Source organism: Phyllostomus hastatus, unplaced genomic scaffold, assembly GCF_019186645.2.
Source record: "Phyllostomus hastatus isolate PE091 unplaced genomic scaffold, TTU_PhHast_1.1 phas_contig_34, whole genome shotgun sequence".
NCBI lineage: Eukaryota > Metazoa > Chordata > Mammalia > Chiroptera > Phyllostomidae > Phyllostomus > Phyllostomus hastatus.
The window spans coordinates 16,944,578-16,971,647 of NW_025333857.1; positions in this window are offsets into that span (position 1 = coordinate 16,944,578).

A 27,070-nucleotide genomic window follows, 5' to 3' on the forward strand; every position below is an offset into this window, starting at 1 on the left:
TTCCAGAGAAGTTCTAGAACCTGGTCGAAACCAGTGGAGAACCTAGTGAGGAAGAGAGTCAGGTTGGAACTCAGGGCTGCTTGGCTTCAAGCTCCCTTGACGTGGATGAAGTGCGCAGCCCCTGCCCTTGAGGAATTCACTAAATGGTGGTGTTGAGACATTGTACCCTAGTCCAATTCATTGGCATGCACTCTTTTGATCTATGCCTATTTACCTCCTCCTAGTATTGAGGAGACCTAGGTCATTCCTTATAAATGAATGCAGCTCTTGAGCAGGACTTCAACTGAAATGATCACAGTGAAATATGTTACACATGAACAAAACATACATGGACAAAAAATGCAGTTGCAGCAGATGATGCATTCTGGGAGATAGGCTTTTTCAAGAATTATAAACAAAATTTTAAAAATCAGCCAAGCACACGTGGTCATCAAATATTCAATGAAGAGAAAAAAATAAAAATAACTTTAAAAAGAACACTTTACTCACTTTCCTCTAAGGTTGGAAAGGATCAGGGTTGAGGTGAGGTTGGGAACTAATCAGTAACCCTAGGATTGCCTCAAAGCATCAATTTATTTTCATAACTTGGGAAACACTTTTAGTACATGACAATAGCAACCACTTCTCAGAAAATGTGCTTAAATATGTTTTAACTTTTTTTTAAAAGCATGACCTTTAGTTCAAATACCTTTGGTTGGATTTTCTGCCCAGGAAGCTGGAGATGGTCCCTGCTGAGCTCTCTTAGGAAGTAAATGTCTCAGGGTCTTTTCCCCACATCTCTGTTCCTTTACCTCTTCAGACCTTTCTACTGGAAGGAAATGGCAATGTTTAGCTTGAACAACAGATGCCTTTCAAGCAACTGTTCAAGTTGAATTTGACAAGCAAATACAGGATTATAGTTAGAGAATTTTTTTTCTCTTAAGAGAGAAATAAATGTACCAAAATTTATGCTATGGTGGAAAGATCAGCAAACTCAGGGTTAGAAGTTTCAATTTCACATTCTCTTCTTAATAATCATATGAAGTTGTACCAGTGTCTTAACCTGCCTGGACCTCAGGTTGTTTACCCAGGCACAGTGAAAAATATTTGTCCCACCTACCACTTAGGATTGCTAATGACAATGCAATTAAATACCATATGTGAGGGCCATCTGTGAAATGTTGACTACTACATAAATTTGTTATTATTGTTAGAGTACATATTATTATTAGCCTCACAATGCCTGATATAACTCGGTACGTGGTTACAACTCGTTTTTGTTGTTTTAGTAACATTCCCATAGCAAAGAGCTGTGGTTTTGGAGCTCTGTGGGTTCAGGCTGGCACATTATGTGAACCTGGTGAAAAATGATGGCTGGTAAGTGAAAGGAGGAATGTGAGAAATTTGTGGGCTGCTTACCTCCAGCCCAAATTTATCATTCCCACCCAACTGGTGAGATTCCCTCTGAAGTTGTGACCGTTACATGTCAATTCGTAAGAATGGAAGATAAGAAATAGGGTTCCTCCAAGTTAAGATTAGTGTTCAAAACTGACAAACATACATGAAAATTCCAAGAGCAATAATGATGACAAAGCATATTTCAGTTGGCCCGAAATCTCTAGAGAACTAGTGTGTGTTTGCGGTGTGAGGCCAGGGGTTACAGAGGCCTCTCATCACCGTGACACGGGCCTACACACATTGCCTGGCCAGGCCTTCTCTGAGCTGAGGTCCAGGGCACAAGCAGAAGTGCAGGTTCTGCCTTGTGCACCTTCTGCCTTTCACTTTATCCACAGTCTACAGAAGGGTTAGCCAGGAGCACTGGGTGGAGAATTTGTTCCCTGAAGCTATTTTTGCAATTCTACAGAGTTAAGAATACAACCTGACCAGGTGGCAGATGAGTTCCTGGGCTCAGGCCCAAGAAAGGTCCATATACTGAGAGAAAGGCCAGACTCATGTGGTCCCAGGGCCGTGTGGAGTTCACACTGAGTGTCTGGGAAACATCAGTGCTACAGTCCTTGTTTTTAAATTAAATTCCTGTCCTACTCTGACTGCCTCTTTTCTTCTTCCCTTCTCTTGTGCATTCTTCTTTTCCCTTATCCTTACCTATTTTCACTTTTCAGAATATCCCTCTTCATTCTTTCCTCTTTTTATTTCTATTACTTAGTAGATATATAATCTTGTGCAAATGTGTTAACTGCTTTGTGTTGCATTTTTCCTATCCATAACATGAGAATAAAATACTCAGTAGAGAATTGATGGGGACTATTTATCTGTTGGTTCCCTCTCCTTCCTTTTCCTGTCTTCTCCTCATCTTACCTTCAAAATTTCTTTCATTTTTTCTCTCCATTTTTCTTTTTCTTTCTTTCTTTTTTCCTTTTCCTCTCTTTCTGACATTTAAAACCATCTCCCACAAGCTTAGCTTTATGCCTTCAGTAAGTCACCCTGGGACATCCCATTTTTGTCAACTAACCACATTTCCTCTGCTTCTGGGAGGATGTGTGGCTATGACTAGTAAGGCTATCAAAACCAATCATAGGGCTTCATTTATCTTTACTCTCGTACCACTGTTGCCGAACCCCAGGCTATCACAACTGCATCTGGTGGCATTTTCTATCTTTTTTAATGAATATAAATGAAATAGGAGGTTGGTTGGAACTCTTGCAAACTGTAAACGTTTCATAGTCAGCAGAGGTCTTTCCTTTCTGAAAAACGGCCTGCAAGACCCTTTGATTCTTGACACCAAATCTAAGGGCTGACTTCTCACAACTACCTCTCCATGTCAATTCATCAGAGCTATAGAGCATTGGCCATTTGTATGAACCATAGGAAAAGTAGGATTGACTTCATTAAAATCATATGTAAGAAGGTATTCACTACCAGGAATAGTATAACATTGAATTGGACAGACCTTTTAAGTAGAGCTGGTTTGGACCACTCAGTCCTGTTTATTCTATGCTCCACCACAGGCCACTTGCTGAACTGGGACACAGTGGTGGGCAAGGCATCTATTTTGCTCCTAACAGCTCACTATTTGATGGAAGAGAAAGCAAGTAAATAAGCAGTTTCTCTACCTGTACTGAAAGAACATCAAGGATTTGGGGGGCATATGAATGGTGGTCAACAGCTATCCTAGCCTGGAGGCAGGACTTCCTGTGGAGAAATACCTGATATGAGTCCAAAGGTGAATGAGAAGAAGTTAGATTTGAGATGGCCCTGAGCAGAGTGAGAGAGGATTTTCCAGCTGGAAGGAGCAGCCTGTTCCAAGGCTAGGATGTGGGAGAGAGGGAAAATGGTGCCTGTGGGGTTTAGGTAGTTCCATGTGACTGGGTCGGTGAGTACGGAGGCAGGAGTTCGTGGGGAGTGCAGCTGCAGAGGGAAAAAGCGGTTAGCAAGGCTTGATTGTCATATTAAAGCACTTGAATATTTTCTGTAGCCATTATGGAGGTATTTAAGGACTGCTAAAGAGGGAGAAAACATGAACATATGTGTTACTTCAGAAACCTCGCCCCTGGCTTCAGTGGAATCATTGGTTAGGGGAGAGCAGGACTGAACATGGAATAATGGTCAGGATGGTTGTTTTCACCCTGGCTGCATGTGGAGCTGCTGGGGAGCTTTAAAAAGCACTGATGCCTCTGTTCCACCCACAGAGACTGTTTGATGTATTTGGTCTGGGATGTAGCCTGGGCTTTGGAATTTTTAACAGCTTCCCAGGGCATTCTAATTTGCAGCCCCGGCTGAGGGCACTGAGTTCAAGGGTGGAGAAATGGGGATGGCTGAAGGACTGTGAGATGTGTCAGGCTTGGGCTGGACCCTGCCTCAGAGCTTCCTAAAAAAAAGAAAATGTTTTTTTCTGGAATCTTTAGGATGTCAAGTCTTGAACTTGATGACCAACTATAGTTGGGTTCTCAAGTGACTGGTATGAGGAGAGTACTGAGCCTCTGAATTCATCAATACCAAGCCTGAGATGGGAAATTGATGGGAAATTACAAAACCTCAAGAATTAATTGACTGGTGACAGCAGGGTATGAGTGGAAATGGTATTATTTATTTAGAATGTAAGTTATTTCTACATCAGCCTACATATATACATAACCAGTTAAAACACCCCCTCATTTTTCTTTCTTTTTTTAAAAGACTTTATTTATTTATTTATTTTTAGAAAGAGGGGAAGGGAGGGAGAGAAACATCAACAGTGTTGTTGCCTGTCACACGCCCCCTACTGGAGATGTGGCCTGTGTCAGGCATGTGCCCTGACTGGGAATAGAACCTGCAATGCTTTGGTTTGCAGGATGGCACTCAATCCAATGAGCACACCAGCCAGGTCCTCCTCATTTTTTTTTCTAAATTTCCCTTTTAATTTTCTTCCTCAAATTAATTGAGATTGGACAGAAAAACTCTAAATAAACTGCATTGACAGTTTTATATTTAGCCTATCCCAACTATAGCTAGTTTGTGAACAACAACAACAACACACACAAAAAGCATTTATTTTAAACTAGAAAAGAGGTTTATTCTGTTTCTTCCTTTTGTTTCTCCATGCATTGTTTTCCACGGAGAGCTCAATGGCCTACCGCACAGCCACAGTCTGCATTTCCCCTTTCCCCGTTTCTACTCAGCCGTTCTAAGAATTGCTCAGCCTGAGAACACTGAGAACATTGGGGCACGTCCCAGTCCTGTGGAGTTAACCCTCCACACACAGGAGGCTCTCCTGGCTTCGCAGCAGTGGCTTGGCTGGGAGCTGCGGTGCTCCATAGGCCCCTGGTGTCTGCTGAGAAGATGTGACTTAGGGGTTAAATGCAATTTGCGATTTCAAAAAATGCCTGATTTGTTGAAAGAGGCTCCTGAAGAAGAACATGTGAGCCTGAAACGGTTTGTAATATCTGAGAAGGTGGGAGTGCACGCTCAGAGGCCCTGGAAAAATCGGACTGGGGCCCGGAATCAGGAAAAAGACTCTATTGCGGTTTCTACGACTCTCATCAACTTATAAGCCTTCCTGTTGAAATCCCTGACAGTACCTTTGACAGCATGTTATTATCTTACAATAAAATCTGTCCCCAACCCCCTAGTCCTGCTGCTCCCCCAGATTCTAAGAAGGTGTTGAATAGTTAACGGTGGGGGGATGGAGAGTTCAAAAGCAGATTCTCGAAGTTCCTGGTGACTTGACTCTTTCAGGGAGTAGGTGGGGATCAAACTCTTTAATTTTATTTTTTCATTTGCACTGGAATTGAATTAATGACAGCAACAGAATGCCTCTAGGTTTACAGTTGTATGCCTTATTGCATATATATCCTATAAAACAGAAAACCATATGGAGAATTCCGCTTTCTTGGCTTTTCGTGTGTGTACCAGGAAGTAGTAAAATGTTTTGAGGTACTATTAAGTCTTTAAGTTACAAAATCAAGATTCCACCTTAAAATTTTTCCATACTGTACGTTGTTGCATAGCCTGGGGTGCTGACTCCCTGCCAAATATCTATCAGAGAGTGATTTATGATATATGATACGCTCCCCAGCCCAAGTGGAGACTGTGTCGTTGAAACATGAGAAAGGGGAGGCCTTGCTCTCTCGAAACCATGATGACTGGTTTCTGTTTGGCTTTTCTGAGGGAACATACAGTACAAAACGTGCCCAATTTTACAGCACCAAAACTTATGTAAGAAACAAAGCACAATTAGGTTCAAGAACTTAATTTCTCCTTACTGTTCGGTAGGGGCTGTTTTCAGTTGGATCGCCTGTTCTTTTTTCCTCCATTCTTTCCCTCCTGCCCCTCCCCAACCTCCCCATTGTTGCTGTTCTACTGAGCTCAGAAATAAAATCAAACGGCTCTGTGCTGGCAATGAAAACATTGTAAAATGAAATCTCAACTCCATGTTTTAAATATTTCATGTGCTTTTCATTCTGCGATGACTAAGAATATATCGTGATTTCTGGTGTTTTCTGTTCTGCAAATGTTTCCCTAGCAGCTGTGAAGAGGTACATCTCCCTTACAGCTTTTAGGGCACTTTGCAGTTTGCTTAGATAAAGCAGCTTGGATTCGCCCCACCCCCGCCCCCCCCCGAAAAAAAAAGGAAAAGAAAAAGAAAGCAGCCATTTTTCCTTTATAGCAAAATCTTTTGACTTGTAAGTGGATATTCTAATTAACTAGGACAGTTGATTGTTCGACTTTCAAAAATACTGTTAGCAGTGATGTTGCTACAGGTTGTTTTACTAGTCTGTCTGTAACTGCTGTGGATTTTTGTTAGTATTGCTGTGAACTGCTTGTTTTCTAAGCATAAAGGAAAGCTGTGGTCACTGCAGAAAATTTGGTAAATACAGGAAGGTACAGTGAAGACAATGTTCCATAATCTACTTTGTTTCCAAAACCATTGTTATTTTTCAGTGTCATTGTACATATTTGAAAATGTGATTTCTAATGGCTCCATGACTTATGATGATATCATGATATACTTAGCTATTTATGGTAGGTCCATTTTTAATGTCAGTGTTCTTATAATAACAATGTGATATGAGGAACAACTGACTATGGGACTTTGGCCATATTTCTGTTTACTTCCTTAGGACACTCGTCCTGTAATTGGCATTACTAAGTCAAAATTTATCAATCTATTTAATAAACTTGCTGCATATTTTCATATTGGTTTAGGAAGTCTATGCTGTATCTTACCATTTCTACTGTACGCTGGGCTTGTGCCCATTTCATCCTTATATTCTGCAGTACTCTGATGGCTGATGGGGTTTTTTAAAAACGTTTGCCAATGTAGTATATATAAAATGATAAAGTTAATTGTAATCAGCATTATTTTAATTACTAAAACAACACAGCATATTTTTCTTGTATATAGTCTTCTAATTTTGAGCATTTAGTGGCTTGGTTTAGTAAGCTTTGTCCCAAAACCCCGCATACTATCTATCAAAGATTTCTTTCCAAAACACTTAGACTATTTATTTCCTTGTAATAACCTGGAAATTAATTTTCTATTAGAGCAGCTGAGTAATATATGCTAGAACTTGAATACTTGGTTCCAAAACATTTGATATCTTAAACTCTGAAGTCTTTGTAACTCAGGACCTCTCCCAGGTACATCCAGTACCAGCTTCTCTTCTGTAGGGATGTGAAAGTCCTGTTTTCTAATAGCATTCTTTGGCAGGTACGTGTTAATGTTCTAGAAAGCAACTGGGGCATATAGCTTTTTGTTCTTGATTCTGCTTGTGAATTTGTAATCCATTTGACAAATGATTCTTGAATTTAGGATGCTTTAGATAATGTATTTTTGGACCATCTTAATCTGCCTCATCTCAAAAACTGTTCCTTCCCATTGAGGCCTCTGTGACTTTCTTTCATACACCAGGATTACTGCTGAGTTATTCCTGATACTTTGGTGAGGGCAGAAGTGGCCATTGCAGCCACATTAAAGCCAGTCCTGGGAATGCCTCTCAAACTCCCCCTACTTTTCTGTCTTGAAAGCTTCCATTTCTTGAGCACCAATTGCATGCCAGGCACCTTTCACACTTGATCTCACTGAACCTTTACTACCTACCGTTCAATGGAGTTTTTATAATGATCCGTTTTCATAGGCAAACATAACCTCTGAGAAATGATGTCAATTCCCCAGAGAAACAAAGATTTTAAGTGGCAGCTGGTAAATACAGGGAGTTTCAAAATTCCTGTTTAGTAAATTATATAGAAGCTGTAGGGATAAACATGCTAAAGTTTCTCAGGTAAATTATTGAGCATCTCAGGGAGACAAACAGGAAATCTTTTAATTAATAAAGTGCAAGAGATCTCTCTTACCTGCTCCCCCTGCAAAATATATATCATAGTGTTTAATTACTTCCTATTTAATCATTTAGACTTTCAAACATTTCTGAGAACACATACAAACTCTGGCTATGGCCTGAGGTCAGTGGATGAATTTCTATAATCCTCCATAACTTTGGATGCACACCTTGTATTTCTATCTATATGTGTCTTAGAAATTCTTTTGCTTGCCTTAGTGGCGTGGCATTTACCCTCTGAGCAGTGAGTGCACTCTGCCCATGAAAACAGGGGTTGATCATTTATGGAAGTTGACAGGAAATACGCTAAAGGTGCGGTAAGGACAGGCTTTTGGTGTCCATTCTCGGAAAACTGTATTCCAATTTCCAGAGTCTCAGGATTTTAAAGATCAGGCTTCCTAGACTCTTCAGCTTCTGCACCCTGAGATAACCTGTTGCTATTTTTGAATATAAATAGACCTTCTTAGGCATAAAAAGAACTGCCCAAGGGTTTTTCCCCCCCTTCTCATTTTGGTGTTTGGATTGTTAGCGGAAGTCTTGAGCTTTGAAACTTGGGAGGCAGTGCCTGCAAACAAACATCCTGTGGACAAAATTGTTGGCCTAGCACTCGGTGTTCCAGGATGATTGACAGGAAGCAGGGTGTGTGGTGAGAAGGGAAGATGGGCGCTCTGAGCTCGGTGGCTTCCAGTTCCCCCAAACAATAGCCAGTCTCCCAGGGAGTCTCACACATTCTTTTTCCTATTTGCTGGCTGGAAGTTTGAAGGGTTGTTTGTGGTGGGAGTTAGGGAGGTCATGGGCTGGGTAAGAAGGTGAAAAGGACCCTGGTACTCAATCCAGTGATTACAAATGGAAAATCCAAACTTTTGATAGTGCTTTTTTTGTGAGGGATAGGGACGTGTAGATGCCCAGAGAGATCTGGGATGATGACTCGAATCAGCCGATGGGAAAAAAGGAGCCATCCAAAGAAGTGAAGACCAGTCCAAACCAACACACAGTGGAAGTGGGCTGCAGTCAGGTGGTGGTCAGGAGAGATCAGAGACCATTTAATGAAGGCAAAGAGGACTCACAAGGAAAAGAAAACAAACATTTTTCAAAGCCCAGCTATGTGCTGGATTTGTACATGTTTTTGCATTTGACCCTATTTGCGTGTTTTTGAAGCATGTATTAGATTAACTTTTTCAGATGATGAAACTGATGCTTATAGATTAAAGTTATCCAATGTGACAAAATTAGACCATGGAACAACTGACATTTGAGCTTGTGTGCATTGTCCTCGACCACATTTCCTCCCTAAACTTGTCCAGGTCCCATTCTCTTCTTTCTCTGCTTCAGTCCTGGTGGGAAATATGTAGAAGAGAATTTGTCTCTAGTTCAGTCTCCTACACTTTCCAGTTTGTATCTTCTTTCCAGGCTCCTTAAACCTTTCCCCATTGTCTGAATCATCAGGCCCTTTCATATCTCTAGGTTTTTACTGTATTGTTACCTTTGCTACAATGATTTCCTTTTCCTTCTCCCAACATAATCTTTGGCTCGCCCTCAAAGTTCAGTTCAAATACCAGCTTCTTCCAAGAGCTCGTGTGTCACACTTTCCCTCACTCCCCCTGTGGGATCAGTAGCAGCTTCCCATCCACAGCAATCTATGTCTACCTCTGTTATCCTTATCACATTGTTTCAAATTTGAATATCCCTAGTTCTTACTAATCCATGAGTAACATGCACATAAAAATCACCTTAAAATTCAGCCCTGTCTTTTGATAGCTTAATGATGCACCATTTAGGTAAATATTAGGCTTTGATTCTCCTTTCCAGATCTGTCCATCCCTCTATCTCTAAGAATCCCCAATAGATTCTAGTTTATTTATAGTCAGTAGTTGTCCTTGTGGGATTTCATGAGTTTATCTAAGAAAAGTGGGCAGAAATGTTAAAGGAACGAGTTGGGAAGGGAATTTCTAGCTTGGTTTCCCTTCTTTCCTTCCTTCCTTCCTTCCTTCCTTCCTTCCTTCCTTCCTTCCTTCCTTCCTTCCTTCCTTCCTTCCTTCCTTCCTTCCTTCCTTCCTTCCTTCCTTCCTTTCTTCCTTCCTTGATGTGCAGTTTTGGAGAAATTCAGAGACCAAATCGGAGAAGCTATATTATTTTTTATTTGGGTTTGAAGTGGTTGATGCATCTAGATTTGTAAAGAGTTATAATCTCAATATTTCTGTTCAGAGAGCAAGGTCAAAATTTCATGCCTTGGCATTCAAAACTTCATATGCCTGATTCTTCAAAGTATCCTTTTAGTCTTATCTGCTCTGACTCCTCCTGCTCAGGCAAACTGGTCTTGTTACTGTTTTTGGAATAATCCTGCCCCTTTGTCCTTACATCTAACCAGAGCTGACCAACCCCTCCACTCACACAGGCTCCCAATTCTGTGCCCAGCACTAATGTACCCATCCCAAAGGGCCCTTCCCAATTCCTACCGTCTCCAGCTTAAATGACTCCCCTCTTCCCTGAACTCACAGCACATTTCACTTATTTGGCAATTAATCCTGCATGGGTTTGTGAAAAAGCTTGTTTTGTTTGTATTGTTGTGGAACTTATATTATTATTTTATTTTTCTACTTTGTGTTTTCCAGTGTTTTTATCTCCAAAAGAGCCTGGAACATTGTCTTTTATATTTTTGTCACTCCAGCTTCTTGAAACTCTGTTTCAAGAGCAAATCATATGCCTTTAATACATCACTTCTTTATTTATTGAAGAGATAATTTTTATAACCTAAACCACCAAATGAGGGATCAAGAAGAAAACTGATATCTATTGATAAAAGTACTTTTCAGGCACAAGGCTAAAAGTTTTATGATACAACCTTATTTAATCCTTCCCCAGACCTGGTAAATCAATTATTTTTAATAGCTGTTTTACAGATAAGGACAATTCACTTAGAAGTTCTGAGCTGTTTGCTTAGGATCATGCAGAGTGCGTGTCAACACTTGGCTGTCATTTCTCCCACAAAAATGTATTCATTGAAACACTCATGAAACAAATGTTCCTTGCCTACCTTCCTGATTCGGGCAGAAGAAATACAATGATGTGCCAACATCTACCAAGACCTTATTTTATGATACTTGGGTGAGTTGAAAAATAGATGCAAACCAAACAGTGATCTAAATAAACGTAAAACTGAAATTGTGTTAAATGCTAGGATAGAGAGATCCATACTACTGAGAGAGAATATCATAGGATGTTTGACCTGCTCTGGGAAGGAGGGAAAGGTTTTCTTGTTGAAATAGTACCTGGGCTGCATATATAAGATAAGTAAGAGTTAACTAAGTGAAGAGGGAAGGAAAGACAGAGCCACAGAGGAACCAGCAAGTGGAAAGGCCTTTGGCACAGAGGAGTGTGGCAAGGAAGAAAGACGGGAAGATTCCAGTGTGGCTGTAGTGTGTGTGTGTGTGTGTGTGTGTGTGTGTGTGTGTGTGTGTGTGTGTGATGAGGTGTGAAATTAGAGATACAAGCCTTTTTGTTTGTTTCTGTCTTCATCCGAAGAACAGTGGGTCCATTCAAGATTTCAGCATGTGCGCGATATGGTGATTACTCTGGTTGCAATGTGGACTACAGACAGAAGAAAGAAGAGTAAGAGCAGAGGATAAACCAGGCAGGAGACTATTGGATTAGCCTAGTGACAGACAGAATAGTTGGTCTAGTGTGGATAATGCTAGTGGGGGTGTGATGGAGAAAGTGGGATGGGTTAGAAAGCCCATGGGTTAGGTGGTTCAACTGGGAGGTCTTGGTGGATTAGATATGGGGTGAGGAAGAGGCAGGTGACACAAACAGCTCTAGAAATTTTGACACCGAGGCTTGCTGGGTGGTAGAGCCATTATTTGTATAGGGAGCTGTGAAAGGTGATCAGATTTGAGGTAGACATTGATGACATTGGCGTTGGATGTATTATAAGATATCTTTTAGACATCTAAGATGAGAGGCTAACCGGCATACATATGCCCGGAATTTAAATGAGAATTCTGTCCTCCCTGGCTGGCGTAGCTCAGTGGATTGAGCGCGGGCTGGGAACCAAAGTGTCCCAGGTTCGATTCCCAGCCAGGGTACATTCCTGGGTTGCAGGCCATAACCCCCAGCAACCGCACATTGATGTTTCTCTCTCTCTCTCTCTCTCTCTCTCTCTCTCTCTCTCTCTCCCTCCCTCCCTTCCCTCTCTAGAAATAAATAAATAAAAAAAAATCTTTAAGAACATAGAATTCCATTTAAAAAAAAAAAGAATTCTGTCCTGAAAATACAAAGTCATGAGAATCCATGCAGAGATGGAGAGGAAAGCCTGGTGAGGGTTTCTCAGGACTGCCAGCAGGTACTGTTGGAGGCACTGAGGACAGGAAAAAAAAATGCCACCCAGGCACTGGATTTAAAGGATTGTCAGTTTAGTGGTCTGCACTGATTTGGAGATTCCAAATTTACAGTTTTTAGTGACATCATCTTTGAGAAAGCAAAGGCTAAAGTGAGAGGGAGTCAATGCTGTAATACTTGACCTTTAAGTTTTTGTTTTGTTTTTTTTTTAAGCTTTGTTTTCTAAGACATGTGGTTTCCTGCCACTGTTTTGGCACATTTGTTGTTGATATTGAGAAATAGTGTGTATCATATTTGGCAATTATGCTCATTACTTTACAGTGTTTGTATGAGCTTAGGAGGTGCACACTTTTTACTTGCAAACAGGAAACCAGAGGCTCAGGCAGGGTCGGGAGAGTTTTGAGTGAGATCACCAGTGTCCCTGAAATGAAGATTAGAATCCATGACATCTCCACTGCCAACGCAGTTTCCGTGTTTGTGAGGTGTGCTGCGTTGACATGCTTGTGTTTTGATTTTTTCCACACAAGACGGGGCACAGGGACTAGAAAAGGAGGGCATTGCTGCCCCAGAGGGGCTCCTGTCCTGTGTGCTCTTAGCTAGGTCCTGACCATTGAGCTTATTATTAGTAGCAGAAGCATCAGGGTCAACATCACATTTGCCAACTAAACATAGTGAAGGTAAAAAGAATAAATCACTTCTATTCCAATAACACATATTTCATGGTGATAGAAATAAGCTACAACAGGACTAGTTTTATAAAAATTGAGAGGATCAATTTGCAAAAGTAAATATTGACCTAAAGAACCTTACAGGACTTAATGACTCTCCAAAATAATTTGTATTCATAGGAAATGTGAGTTTTTAGTTATTAATTCAAAGAAGGAGTATTTCCTTTTGGTAAAATTTTCAAACAGTGCAGTAGGATACACAGTGCAAGGTTTCCATTATGATACTCCTCCCCGGCATGCAAATTCCCTCCCCTGAGGTCATAGTTGTCACAAGTATTTTTATTTATTTCTCCAGAGCTGTTCCATTTGTAAGCTACCTTTATATACAGAGGTGACTTGTGACGTGGAGTGCTTTGTGTTTTGTTTATTCACCAGGGTATTAGTCTGTATTGGTTCCTATAGCTCTGCCTTGTTCTCTTCAACAACTGCAAGTATCTTATAACTTCTCTTCCCCTTTCCCTCCCTCCTCTGTCCTGCCATTGTGTCTTTCTGTGGCACATGGGAAACATTTTGCTCAACTAACTACTTTGGCATGATGATCAACGTGTGGAGGCATTCCAGTGCCCTTCCAGATTGTTTATAGTTTACCTTCCTGGTCCCATCCCTTCTGGGTGCGGGAGGCAGCAGAGTTCTTCAACAGTCTGAGCTACAGTTGGGGGAGGGCCAGCGTGTGTGCCAGCTCTCAGGCCCTCAGACTGATCCGAGGGCTTTGTGCTTATCACCTCTTCCAGGATTCAGCCTAGAGTTTGGTGTGGGGAGCATAGACACCTTCACCAGCATGCAATGCATGACCTCATCTCTGATGTTCTTCCCTTTTCCCTAATCTGGGATTCCTTCTTAATGTCAGCATACCTTGGGCAGTTTAGTAGTCTCTCTCATAGTGTACTCATCTGTATGAGCAGGTATGCAGAAGAATTTAGAGCAATTCAAGTATATGCGCAAAGATAGAAGGAGAAATGCTATTTCAAAGTCTAGACAAAAGAAGTAAATTTGGCATCACACAACTATGACATGAGTTCTTGGTCTTTGGAAGGTTAAAATTTGCTGAGTCATTTACGAAATGGACCTTGTTTCTCCCTCCTAAATACCTGCGTCTCCTTCAGTGTTCCCAGCAGCATTGTCACCACCTTTCTCCCAATTGCTCAGGCCAAAAATCTAGGTTTTATTCTTATATTTTTTCTGTCCCTCATTAAAAAATAGACTTTATTTTTTTGCAGTTTCAGGTTCACAGAAAAACTGAGCAGAAACTACAGACATTTCTCACATACCCTCTGTCTCCTTCATTATCAATGCCCCTCACCAGAATGGTACATGTGTTTTCAGTGATGAACTTACATTGATAATATTATTATCAACCAGAGCCCATCATTTCTATTAGAGTTCATAGAACTTTGTACATTCAGTAGGTTTTGATAACTTTATGATGATATGTATCCACCATGATAGAGTCATACAGAGTAGATTAAAATCCTTAAAATCCTCTGTGCTCTGCCTATTCATCCCTGTCTCCTCAGTAACCCCTGGCCAATACTGATCTTTTTCTTTTTTTTGTCTTCATAAGTTTTACTTTTTGTAGAATGTCATACAGTTGGAATTATTTATAGTATGTATATTTTTTCAGATTGGTTTCTTTTACTTGGTAATATGCATTAAGGTTTCTTCATGTCTATTCATGGCTTGATAGCTCATTTCTTTTCAGTGCCGAATAATATTCCATTGTCCAGATGTACCACAGTTTAGTTATCTGTTTGCCTACTGAAGGACATCTTGGTTGCTTCTGAGTTTTGGCAATTATGAATAAAGGTACTACAAATATTTGTGTGTAAGTTTTTATGTGGAAGTAAGTTTGAACTCCTTTGGGTGAATACTAAGAAGCACAATTGCTAGAATGTATGATAAGAGTACTAGTTTTATAAGAAATTTCAAATTATTTCCAAGGTGGCTGTACCATTTGCATTTCCCCCAGCGATGAGTGAAAGATTTCCTGTGGCTCCACATTCTTGCCATCATTTGGGATTGTTAGTGTTCTGGATTTGGGTCATTCTAATAGATGTATAATAATATCTGATCATCAATTTAGCTTGCATTTCCCTGAGGACATATGATATGTAGTATTTTTTCATATGCTATTTGTCATATGTATCTGTTCTTTGGTAACATGTCTATTAAGGTCTTTGGCCCATTTTTAAAATCTGGTTGTTCATTTTCTTATTGTTGAGTATTAAGAGTTCTTTGTATGTTGCAGATAATAGTCTTTTATTCAGAGGTGTCTTTTGCAAAGACTTTTCTCCCAGTCCCTGTGTTCTTTCACAGTCTCTTACCCAGAGCATACAATTTTAATTTTAAATGAAGTCTCTTATCAGTTCTTTTTTTTGTGTGGATTTTGCCATTGGTGGTGTATTTAAAAAGGTTTTGCCAAAGCCAAGGTCATATAGAGTTTCACCTGCTTTATAGTTTTGTGTTTTATGTCTAGGTCTGTGAGTCATTTTTTTGTATATTTTATTGTTATGCTATTACAGTTGTCCCATTTTTTTCTCCCTTTTATCCACCTCTGCCCTACACCATCTCTCCCTCCAGCATCCTCCACCCCTGAGTTCATGTCTATGGATTGTACATATGAATTCTTTGGCTTTTCCATTTCCTGTACTATTCTTAACCCCCTCCTGTTTATTTTGTACCTGACATTTGTGCTTCTTATTGCCTGTACCTTTTCCCCCACTTTCCCCACTCCCCCTCCTCACTGATAACCCTTCATGTGATCTCCATTTCTGTGATTCTGTTTCTATTTCAGTTGTTTGCTTAGTTTTGTTTTTTTAGGTTCAGTTGTTGATAATTGTGTTTGTCATCATTTTACTGTTCATAGTTTTTAATCTTCTTTTTCTTGTATAAGTCCCTTTAACAGTTCATAAAATAAGGGCTTAGTGATGATGAACTCCTTTCACTTGACCTTATCTGAGAAGCACTTTATCTGCCCTTCCATTCTAACTGATAGCTTTGTTGGATAGAGTAATCTTGGATGAAGATCCTTGCCTTTCATGGCTTCAAATACTTCCTTCCAGCTCCATCTTGCCTGCAAGATTTCTTTAGAGAAATCAGCTGATAATCTTATAGAACTCCTTTGTAGGTAATTCTCTGCTTTCCTCTTGCTGCTTTTAAGATTCTCTCCTTATCTTTAATCTTGGGTAACTTAATTATGATGTGCCTTGGTGTGTTTCTTCTTGGATCCAACTTCTTTGGGACTATCTGAACATCCTGGACTTGCAAGTCTACTTCCTTTGCCAGATTAGGGAAGTTTTCCTTCATTATTATTTTTTAAAATATTTTTATTGATTATGCTATTACAGTTGTCCCATTTCTCCCACTTCATTCTCCTCCACCCTGCACACCCTCTCCCACCCACTTTCACCCCCTTTACTTTATGTCCATGTGTCATAAGTGCTTTAGCTTCTATATTTCCCATACTATCTTGCCTTCCCCCTGTCTATTTTCTACCTACCATCTATGCTTCTTATTCTCTGTACCTTTTCCCCCTCTCTCCTCTTCCCACTCCCCTGTTGCTAACCCTCCATGTGATCTCCATTTCTGTGGTTCTGTTCCTGTTCTAGTTGTTTGCTTAGTTTGTTTTTATTTTTGTTTCAGCTGTGGTCATTAACAATTGTGAGTTTGCTGTCATTTTACTATACATATTTTTTATCTTTTTTTTCTTAGTTAAGTCCCTTTAACATTTCATAAAATAAGGTCTTGGTCATGATGAACTCCTTTCACTTGACCTTATCTGAGAAGCACTTTATCTGCCCTTCCATTTTAAATGAAAGCTTTGATGGATAGAGCAATTTTGGATGTAGGTCCTTGCCTTTCATAACTTGGAATACTTCTTTCCAGCCCCTTCTTGCCTGCAAGGTTTCTTTTGAGAAATCAACTGACAGTCTGATGGGAACTCCTTTGTAGGTAACTGTCTCCATATCTCTTGCTGCTTCTAGGATTCTCTCCTTCATTTTTACCTTGGCTAATGTAATTACAATGTTCCTTAGTGTGTTCCTCCTTGAGTCCAAGTTCTTTGGGACTCTCTGAGCTTCCTGGACTTCCTGGAAGTCTATTGCCTTTGCCAGGTTGGGGAAGTTCTCCATTATTATTTGTTCAAATAACTTTTCCACTTGTTCTTCCTCTTCTCCTTCTGGTACCCCTGTAATTCAGATGTTTCGATGTTTAAAGATGTCCTGGAGGTTCCCAAGCTTCTCCTCGTTTTTTTTTGAATTCTTATTTCTCCATTCTTTCCTGTTTGGTTGTTTCTTTCTTTCCTCTGGTCCACTTCATTGATTTGAGTCCCAATTTTCTTCCCATCACTGTTGATTCCCTGTGCATTTTCCTTCATTTCACTTAGGATAACCTTTATTTTTTATCTAATTTGTGACCAAATTCAACCAATTCTGTGAGCACCCTGATCACCAGTGCTTTGAACTGTACATCTGATAGGTTGGCTATCTCTTCATCACTTAGCTGTATTTTTTATGGAGCTTTGATCTGTTCTTCCATCTGGGCCATTTTTTTTTGTCTTGTCACACCTGTTACGTATGAGGGGTGGAGCCTTAGGTGTTCACCAGGGCTTGGCAACCCAGTTGCTGGGTTGTGATGCTGTATGTGGGATCAGTGTCCGAGAGGGAACAATGGCACCCGCTCTGCGCTCTGTTGGATCCCAGTCCCCTCTGCTGCTTCCCCCAAGCAAACTGGGCCTTTCTGGTGCTGATTCCCATGTGGGCGGGCTTGTGTACATTCCAGGATCCTGTAGGTCTCTTCAACAAACTCTCCTGTGAGGCTGGGAGTCTCTTCCTGTGTCTCAACCCCCACAGTTGTTTTCAATTGGTGTTTCGAGGCCTTATTTCCCGGTGCTGCGACCCTGGGCTGCACGGTCTGTCTGGCTCCCTGGTTTTGCCTGGTTTACCTGGGTGTGAATGTGGGACCACCCGGTCAGCCAGCTGCTTTGCTCACAGTGCCTTGCTTCACAATTACCGCCTTGTTGGGTCTGCTCATTGCCACCCCATGCCCAGAGCCTGCCTGCTGCCATCTTATGTGCCCAGTATGCTTGCATGCCCAGTGCCACCGCTTTTTGTGTCACGACTCCTCTCTGCCCAGCCGTCTGACTCTGTGCCTCCTACTGGTCTGGATGAATGTGTCTATTTTAACTCCTTGGTTGTCGGACTTCCATACAGTTCGATTTTCTGTTAGTTCTGGTTGTTATTTTGTTTCTAAATTGTCGTTGTCCTTCTTTTGGTTGTGCGAGGAGGCATAGTGTTTCTATCTACGCCTCCATCCTGGCTGGAAGTCCCCTCCTTCATTATTTTTCAAATAAGTTTTCAATTTCTTGCTCTTCCTCTTCTCCTTCTGGCACCCTTATGATTTGGATGCTGGAAAATTCGAAGTTAACTCAGAGGTTCCTCAGATTCTCCTTATTTTCTTGAATTCTTGTTTCTTCATTCTGTTCTGGTTGAATGTTTATTTCTTCTTTCTGGTCCAAGTTGTTGATTTGAATACCAATTTCCTTCCCTTCACTATTGTTTCCCTCTTTTCACTTATTTCCCTTTGTATAGCTTTCATTTCTTCCTTTGTTTTGTGACCATACTCAATTTCTGTGAGCATCCTGATTACTTCTAGATTCTGTATCTGATAGGTTTGCTATCTCCTTGTTGCTTAGTTCTTTTTCTGAGGTTTTTATCTGTTCTTTCATTTGGGCTATATTTCTTTGTCTCAGTACACCTGTTACATTGCAAGGGGCAGAGCTTTAGGTATTCCCCAGGGCATTTGATGCATTTTGGCTCTATATGGGGTGGGGAGAGGTCAGAGAGGGATAAATGCCACTTGTTTGCTCAGTTCTTCCCCAGCTTTCTGTTACTTCCCTTGGTTCCCACAAGTGGAGTGTGCCCTTTCAGGTGCTGATTCCTGGATGAGTGGTTTTGTGTACATTCTAGGACCCTGTGGGTCTCTCTAACAGACTCTCCCACAACCCCTACAGATTTTTACAGCCAGAGGTTTTGAGGCTTCAGTTTCCCACACTGAAACCCTGGGTTGCTTGGTCTGTCTCACCCACTAGTTGCTCCTCCCTGCTTAATTGAGGGGTGGTACTGCATGGTCTGGTCCACCAGCAGCCTCCTTGCTGTGTGTCCTCTCCACCCAGGCTTCCCATGTCTGCCCCACCTACCAGTATGGATGAATTTTTCTTCTTTAACTTCTTGGTTGTTGGACTTCTATACAGTTTGATTTTCTGGCAGTTCTGATTGTTTTTTTTTTGTTTTGTTTTTAAATTGGTTGTTATCCTTCTTTTGGTTGTGCAAGGAAGTGAGATGTATCTACCTCCACCTCTCTCCTGGTCGGACATTCTCTGTGATTCATTTTGAGTTAATTTTTGTAAAGGGTATAAGGTCTGTGTCTGGATTCTTTTTTTTATTTTTTTTTTTACATGTGGATATCCAATTGTTCTACCACCATTTTTTGGAAAATACTGTCTTTCCTCTACTGTATTGCCTTTGCTTCTTTATCAAGTTCACTTGACTATATTTATGTCTGTCTATTTCTACACCCTCTATTCTGTTCCATTGATTTATCTGTCTGTTCTTTCTCCAATATATACTGTGTTGATTACTGTAGCTTTAAAGAAAATCTTGAAGTTGGATAGTGTCAGTCCTCCAACTTTGCTCTTCTTCAATATTGTTTTGGTTATTCTTGGTCTTTTGCTTCTCTTTGCAAACTTTGGAATCAACTTGTTGATATCTACAAAATAATTTTCTGGGGTTTTTGTTTGGATTGCACTGAATCTGTTGATCAAGTTGGGAAGAACTGACATGTTGACAATATTGAGTTTTCCCATCTATGAACATGGAATATTTCTCCATGCTTTTAGTTCTTCCTTGATTTAGTTTGGAGTTTTGGTCATATATTTGATCAGAGTTTTGTAGTTTTTCTCCTATAGTTATCATACATATTTTGTTAGACTTATATAGAAGTATATATTTTTGTGCTAATGTAAATGGCATTGTTTTTTTAAATTCAAATTCCACTTGTTCATTACTGGCATATAGAAAAGCAGACTTTTGTACCTTGTATTCTACAAACTTGCTATAATTACTTATTAGTTCCAGGATTTTTTTGTTGGTTCTGTCAAATTTTCTATAAATATAATCATGTTATCTGTGAAGAAATGCAATATTACTTCTTTCTTCCCAATGTTATACCTCTTATCACATTTTCCTGTTTTATGACACTACTTATGGCTTCCAGTAAAATGTTGAACAGCAATGGTGAAAGGGAACATCCTTGTTTAATTCCTGATTTTACCGGGAAAGCTCTGAGTTTCTCACAATTAAGTATGATGTCAGCTGTAGGGTTTCTTGTTCAATATTTTTTATCAAGTTTGGGAAGTGTTCATCTATTTCTATTTTTCTTAGAATTTTTATTGTAAATAACTGTTTGATTTTGTTGTGATTTTTCTGTATCTACTGATATGATCATGTGCTTTTCTTCTTTGGCCTGTTGATGTGATGGACTATATTGCTTGATTTTGGAATGTTGGACCAGACTTGTGCACCTGGGATAAATATCCCTAACTTGGCATCTGTCAGCAAGTGTAGTTCCACTTCCAACACATACCTTGAATCCAAACACTTATGTCTCTCCTCAAATGTGTAACTATTTTTTTCTTTTGTCTGCTATGGACACTTTCCAGGATATTTTTTTAAAATTACAGTTTACTTTCAAACTTATTTTGTATTGGTTTCAGGTACAGAGTACAGTGGTTGGACAACCATATACTTCATAAAGTATTTTTCCCAATATTTCTAGTACCCATCTGGCACCATATATACAGAGTTATTGCAATATTATTGACCATATTCCAAATGCTGTACTTTATATCCCCATGACTATTTTGTAACTACCAATTTGTATTTCTTGACCCTTCCCCTCTTTTACCTAGTCGCCCAATCCCTCTCCCCTCTGTCAGCCACCAGTTTTCTCTGTGTCTATGAGTCTATTTCAGTTTTGTTTGTTTGTTTATTTTGGTCTTTTGATTGCACATGTAAGACAAATCACATGATATTTGTTTTTCTTTGATTAACTCATTTCACTTAGCATAATATACCCTCTATGTCTATCCATGCTGTTGCAAATAGTAAAATTTTGTTCTTCTTTATGACTGAGTAATATTCCATTGTATATATGTACTACAACATTTTTATATGCTCATCTACTGATGGGTACTTGGTTTGCTTTCACATGTTGGCTATTGTAAATAATGCTGCAATGAATATAGGGATATATATATTCTTTACAATTAGTGTTTTGGGTTTCTTCATTTATATTCCCAAATGTGGTATCACTGAGTCAAAGGGCAGTTTCATTTTCAATTTTAGAATTTGATAATTGCATAGTCACTTTCCTAGGCTGTTCTTGCTACATTCCTGTATCCATAATCCAGAGAGTGAACACAATCCTTTAAACATGTATATCAAATCATATCACTCCTCTGCTTACATGTTCCAAAGGCTCACCATTGCCAGAAGGATAAAATTCAAATTACCTCAGGGCTTACATGATATAGCTCCATGACGTTTTCCATCACTTTTAAACTCAAATGTTAGAACCTTTTGTTTTGGGGAGTAAAATGAGCTCTTCACTGTTGCAAGAATTATCTGTCCATGATATCTACATTTTATCTACATTATCTGTCCATTTTTATCTACATTATAACGTTTTCCTCCTGTATTCCTCCATTCAATCTTGGCTGCCACAATCAGAGAAACAGAAGATGTGAGAATGCTCTTTTCTTGCATCTGTAGTGGAAGCATTAACAGGAGATCATAACTGCTCCAGGTCTATCAAATATCTGTAGTTACATCCATTTTTTTCACCATGATCCATATACATAGTCCTTTTTGTTCCCTGAACTTGTCAAACACATCCTTAATTAAAGTGTCCGCACATGGACTATTTTGTTACCTGATCTTTACATAGTTGGCCTTTACTCAACATTCAGATTCAAATGCTGCTTCCTCAAGGAGCCTTTTCTGACCACCCCACTGTCATAGTTATATGTTAGTGTTTCAGCTGCTGTTTCACTAACTCTTTCCTCTGCTTTCTTTTACACCTCCCTTCTATAAATATTTATTGAATGCCTGTATGTGTCACATACTGTTCTGGGCATAGAATAAGAGAACAAGAGAAATATGCATGTGTTTCTGTCTCCTGCCTCATGGAACTTGCATTCTCGTTAAGGAGACATAGAATGTACAGATACATACTAAATACCTAGTCTATTGGGTAGGGCTAAGTATGGTGGAGAAAAACAATGCAGAGAACAGAAAGTGCTGGGGTTGAGGTGAAAGAGTATAATTTTAAATTGTGTGGATAGGAAGGCTTTACTGAGCAAAGACCTAAAGCAGGTGAGAAAGAGGCTGCTCTTTGGAGACCAGCAGCAGCCTACCTTATGTGTTTGAACAAATGACAGGAGATTTGTGTGCTTGTAGTGTTGTGAGAAAAGGCAAGAGTCATTGATGATAAGTTCAGCCAGGCAAAGGGGATGGGAGTGGGTGAGCTCCTGTAGGTCATCCAAGGAGCTTTAGCTTTTCTCAAAACAAATTGAGAAAACTTTTAGAAGATATTGAGAGGAATGATCTTAGAGACATGATTTTTTAAAATTTTATTTTTCAAATTTAATATTTATTATACTTTTTCCCCATTACCATTTAGTCCCCTTATATCTCCCTCCCCCCAGTAATCACTGTACTATTGTCCATGTCCATGAGTCTATGGTCATATCACTCTGAATGTGCCCAGTCTCATCGGATCTTGGAATCTAAGCAGGGTCAAGCCTATTTGGTATTCAGATGGGAAAAGAGACATGATCTTATTGTCATTCCCTGCTGGTATGACAATAGAGTGTAACAGAGAATGGTCAAGTGAAAGAAGACCAATCAGGAAGCTATTGCAATACTGTAAGTTAGAGATGCTGGTGACCTGTGTAGGATGAGGCAGTGGAGGTGATATGGTCATTTCATGGGGGATTTGAATGTGAAGTATGAGTGAAGAGATGAGTCAGGAGTAATGCTAATGGGTGGATGAATTCCCTCTATTAAGTTATGGAGGACGGTAGATGGGTCAAGTTTGGGAGGCATGATGGGAATGATCAGGAGTTTGATTTTGTACACATTATGGTTAAAACTGATGTTAGGTAGGCAGCTGGTTATATAAATGAGTTCAGCATGGATGTGTGTGTTTATGTGTGAAAGCATGAATTTGAATATGTATATGGTTTTAAATTACCTTGGAATAATTTAAGAAATATATTTAAAAATAAATTTGAATCTTATTTTTGCAAAATCCCTGAAGTATAACTGTAGACCTTGTGTGGATCTCAGGTTTAAGTCAGTATACTGTGGATGTAAAAAGTACAACTTGACACAACCATCACAACCTGTTTTTTGGTGTTTGGTGTGATAAGAAGAAATGATAGGATTTACCAATCTATACCCCTACAGAGCTTGTCTAAATGATATTTCTGTTGTCTGATGTTGGACATGTTTCTCAGAGAAGTACCTGGATTTTTCTTGCATTGTTGAATATGAACCATCAACTGCTGACAGGTGCTCTTGATGGAACATGTACAAAGGGACAGAGCACTCACTCCTTTTTAGGGTCATATTGGCCCTAGAGAGATTTTGTATAATGTGCAAGTTGTCATGATGTGCTGTTTAAAAATAGTGTCACTGACACATATCCACTAAAATAAATTAACCTTCCTATCTTGACCAACTCTCATTTTGGAACCAGCAACTTCACATGCCAGTGGTGATATGAGCAGCAGGGCTGGGTAGGGGTGAGAAAGCAGGACCCCAGGAAGATGGTGGCAGTGTGATAAGACTTTAATAGGTTAAGCAGAGCAATGCAGAGGCAATGAGCATAAATTTAAATTTATAGCAGCCTGGGTTGTCATCCAAACTTCATTGCTTTGTAAGTGGGAAGGATTCAACTTCTTCAAACTCAAGTATTAAGAAATAAAATACAATGGAAAATAATATAACTCTCTGGAGCAAATGAGCTTATGTTTACATAGAATAGCACTTTCACATAATGGTTATTATTATCAATGACTCTTTCATTTAAATCTCAAGAGTTTGGTCTTTTGCAGTATCTGAAGAGGGTAATGGGGAGACTTGGGGATCACTCATCTTTTACATTCAATTCTTTTATTTTTTAATCATTTAATATCACATTATTTTCCTCCAGAGGCTTAGTTTCAGAGTGTGGTTTTATAAGATGTGGGCTAGACTCAGCAGATCCAAGGAAGGGTCCTTATGAAGCTGAGCCCAAGTTTAGGTGCAGGGACATGCCTTTGAACACATATGGCTTTAGATTGTTTTCTCTTAATTGGTGAGTAGGACCCCCACCCCAGGCTCAGATTTAGCTGAGGCAAACAGCCCTAGTAAAGCAAGCCTCCAGATCACTAAATCTTGTGGTTGAAACCCTTGCAGTGCATACTGGAGCATTTGAACATTGGCACACACATTTCATATTTCTTGGTTGTTATTTGGACTTATTAAGCATTTCTGCAGCACTTCCCCCCCCCCAACTTGACTGCTTTTCAGTAGTGCTTCCTCACATCACCCTGTGTGAAAGGTGAACACAACGATCAATATTTTATAGGCAAGGAAATTGAGGTCCAAGGAAGCCTGGTGTGGTTTGGCCAAGGACACCAGCAAATTAAACCCTGGAACTAGTAACTGAACTGAGAGTGCCTCACTGTTGAGTCATGGTTATCTTTCTCAAGGAGAATGTTCTCCATAGTTGACTCAACACATTCAAATAAAACATTAAATGATGTCCTCACTTCTCCCTATTAACAAAAAATACTTCATGATTTCATACAGTCATCTTATTATAGCCAGAGTAATCATTCTAAAGTCAAATCTGATCAAGTCCCTTTTTTTGTGGAAGGCCAGGTTCCTGTTCTCTATTGCTCCAGGATAAAGTCCATGTCCTTCATGACACACGTGGTCTTTGTGACTTTCTACATCCCCACTGCCAGCCTTGTCCTTCTTCCTCCCATCTTCATCATAGTCACACCAGAGACTTTCAATTCTCTTGATGTACGTTGTACATAAAATCTCAAAGGGAACCTTCCTCCATCTCATTTCCTCTCTTTTAGTTACATGTCACATTTTCCAAGAAGTTTCCCTACATTTCTCATGGCTCGATTAGTTGGCCCTCTATACACTTCTATAGTATATGATGTTATACTACTTATATTACTAAAATTATATATCTTAACTCAGTCTTTCCCATGAAACTGCAGTCTTCATGAAGGAAGTGATTTACCTGCTTTGCAGTAGACACCCCACTTCCTACCATAGTGCCTGCAAGTAGGAGGGATACAATAAATATGTACGAATTGAGTGAATGATGAGGCACCTTCTGATTTGACATTATCCATCTCACAAAATTATGAGGTTACTACCCTTCATGCCAGACTCTGTGATAGATGCTAGAGGTACAGTATGTTATGGTTTGAAGCTTGAACAGTGCAGTTCCTGTCAAATGCCAGGAAGGAGGTGAGGTGTGCTATGAAGTTTACCAGTGTAGATGTTTTGGCTTAAGATACACTCATTTTGGTCCCTTGGTTTTTTATAAGTATAATCAGGGTGACCATATAGTTAGTTATTTAAACTGGCACAACTTTGTAAGTAGAAATGGACACTGTTGATAATTATACTTTGACCATCAGCACAGATGAGGACTGTCTCAGGCAAAGCAAGTGTGTGGTCCCCAGGTATATGGATTATCCTAATGTGCTGTTTGTCCTGAGCTAAATTCCTGGTTTAACTGATCTGTCTAATGGGCTCAAAGCTGCTGCTGGGTGAGAAATTGCACATTTACACTAACTGAAACAGCTAAGGGACATGTAGCAGTCACTTTGCAGCATATGGCTTGACAATCTTTTTCCTCAAGTAGCTCTAAACATAGTAGTAGTTCTAGCTCAGTGACAGTAGCAGGTGAGAGAGGCAGTTAAACAGTAGTTCTGTCGCTCAGTAAAAGTTTTGGCACCTGGATTTGGACATGAAGAATGCTAACCAGGGAGCTGAAAGATTTCCAGATAGACTGAATCGCTCAAAGCTGCCAAGTTGGCCTGAGAACTTGTCTTTGTGAGTGAGATATGAATGATAGCTGAGACCACTCCTTAGCTGGAAAATGCAATTGAAGCATATGTTTAAAACAGCAATGATTAAAATATTACGTTTTCAGAGTCCTTCAGTGCTTCTGAATCCATGGCTGTGCCAAATACTTAACTGTGCAAATGGTGATTATCTTTTGAGAACAGGAGAGTAGCTTCCCAATTGCTGCAGTGTAGGTCTCAGCTCTGGCAAGAGCTTAGGAGGTGAAAGGGGAGGACTTGCACATTAGTAATAAAGGTGAAAATCCCTAACACCTAGAAGGTGTTGAAATTCTGGTTAGCTTGCTTATCTTATTTTGGCAAATGTCCTGTATCAAATAGAAGATGGCATGTTACCATTACTAAATTTCTCCTTTCTTTCCTGAATTTCTCCAAATTTATTTCCATTAACTATGATTGGAAAATGTAGTAATTTGTAAGAATTATTAATTAATTACTAAGAATATTAATTTCCACTGAAATGACCTTTGGTCAAAATTAGGGGTCCTTTTGTATAACAAAAGGTTAGGAAATGGATCACCATTTAAATATACTGCACAAATACACATGCATGGAGAGAGGAAAGCCAACAGAAAATCCTAACAAAATCAAACCAAAAAAACTCCATGAAACTGCTGGAAATCAATCAAATCCTGGAATTGCAGCCTTGTATTCTCTTATTCTTTTTTTGGTTTTGTATTAGTGTCTTTTTATGAAGTTCTGAGTTAACACCAGGTACATTTGTAAATGATATTCTTAATTCCCTAATTCAAATTTCTAGGTCAGCAGTATAATAATGCTTTAGGACTGGGTTCCTCCCAGAGACATAACAGTCAACAACGAAACAAAACAAAATGCATGAAATGGTAGTGACCATACCAGTCAATTGCACTATCTATATGCCATGCACATTTGGGAAAATGTACTGCATGTAAAAAAAAAAAAAAAAAAAGCGACACACTGCTTGGTGTAAAGAACTATAGATACATATGAGTATAAGATAATCAGGAAGCAAACTGTGTCTTGCACTCTGTATGACTTTCCTTGGCCAAGCAATAGCA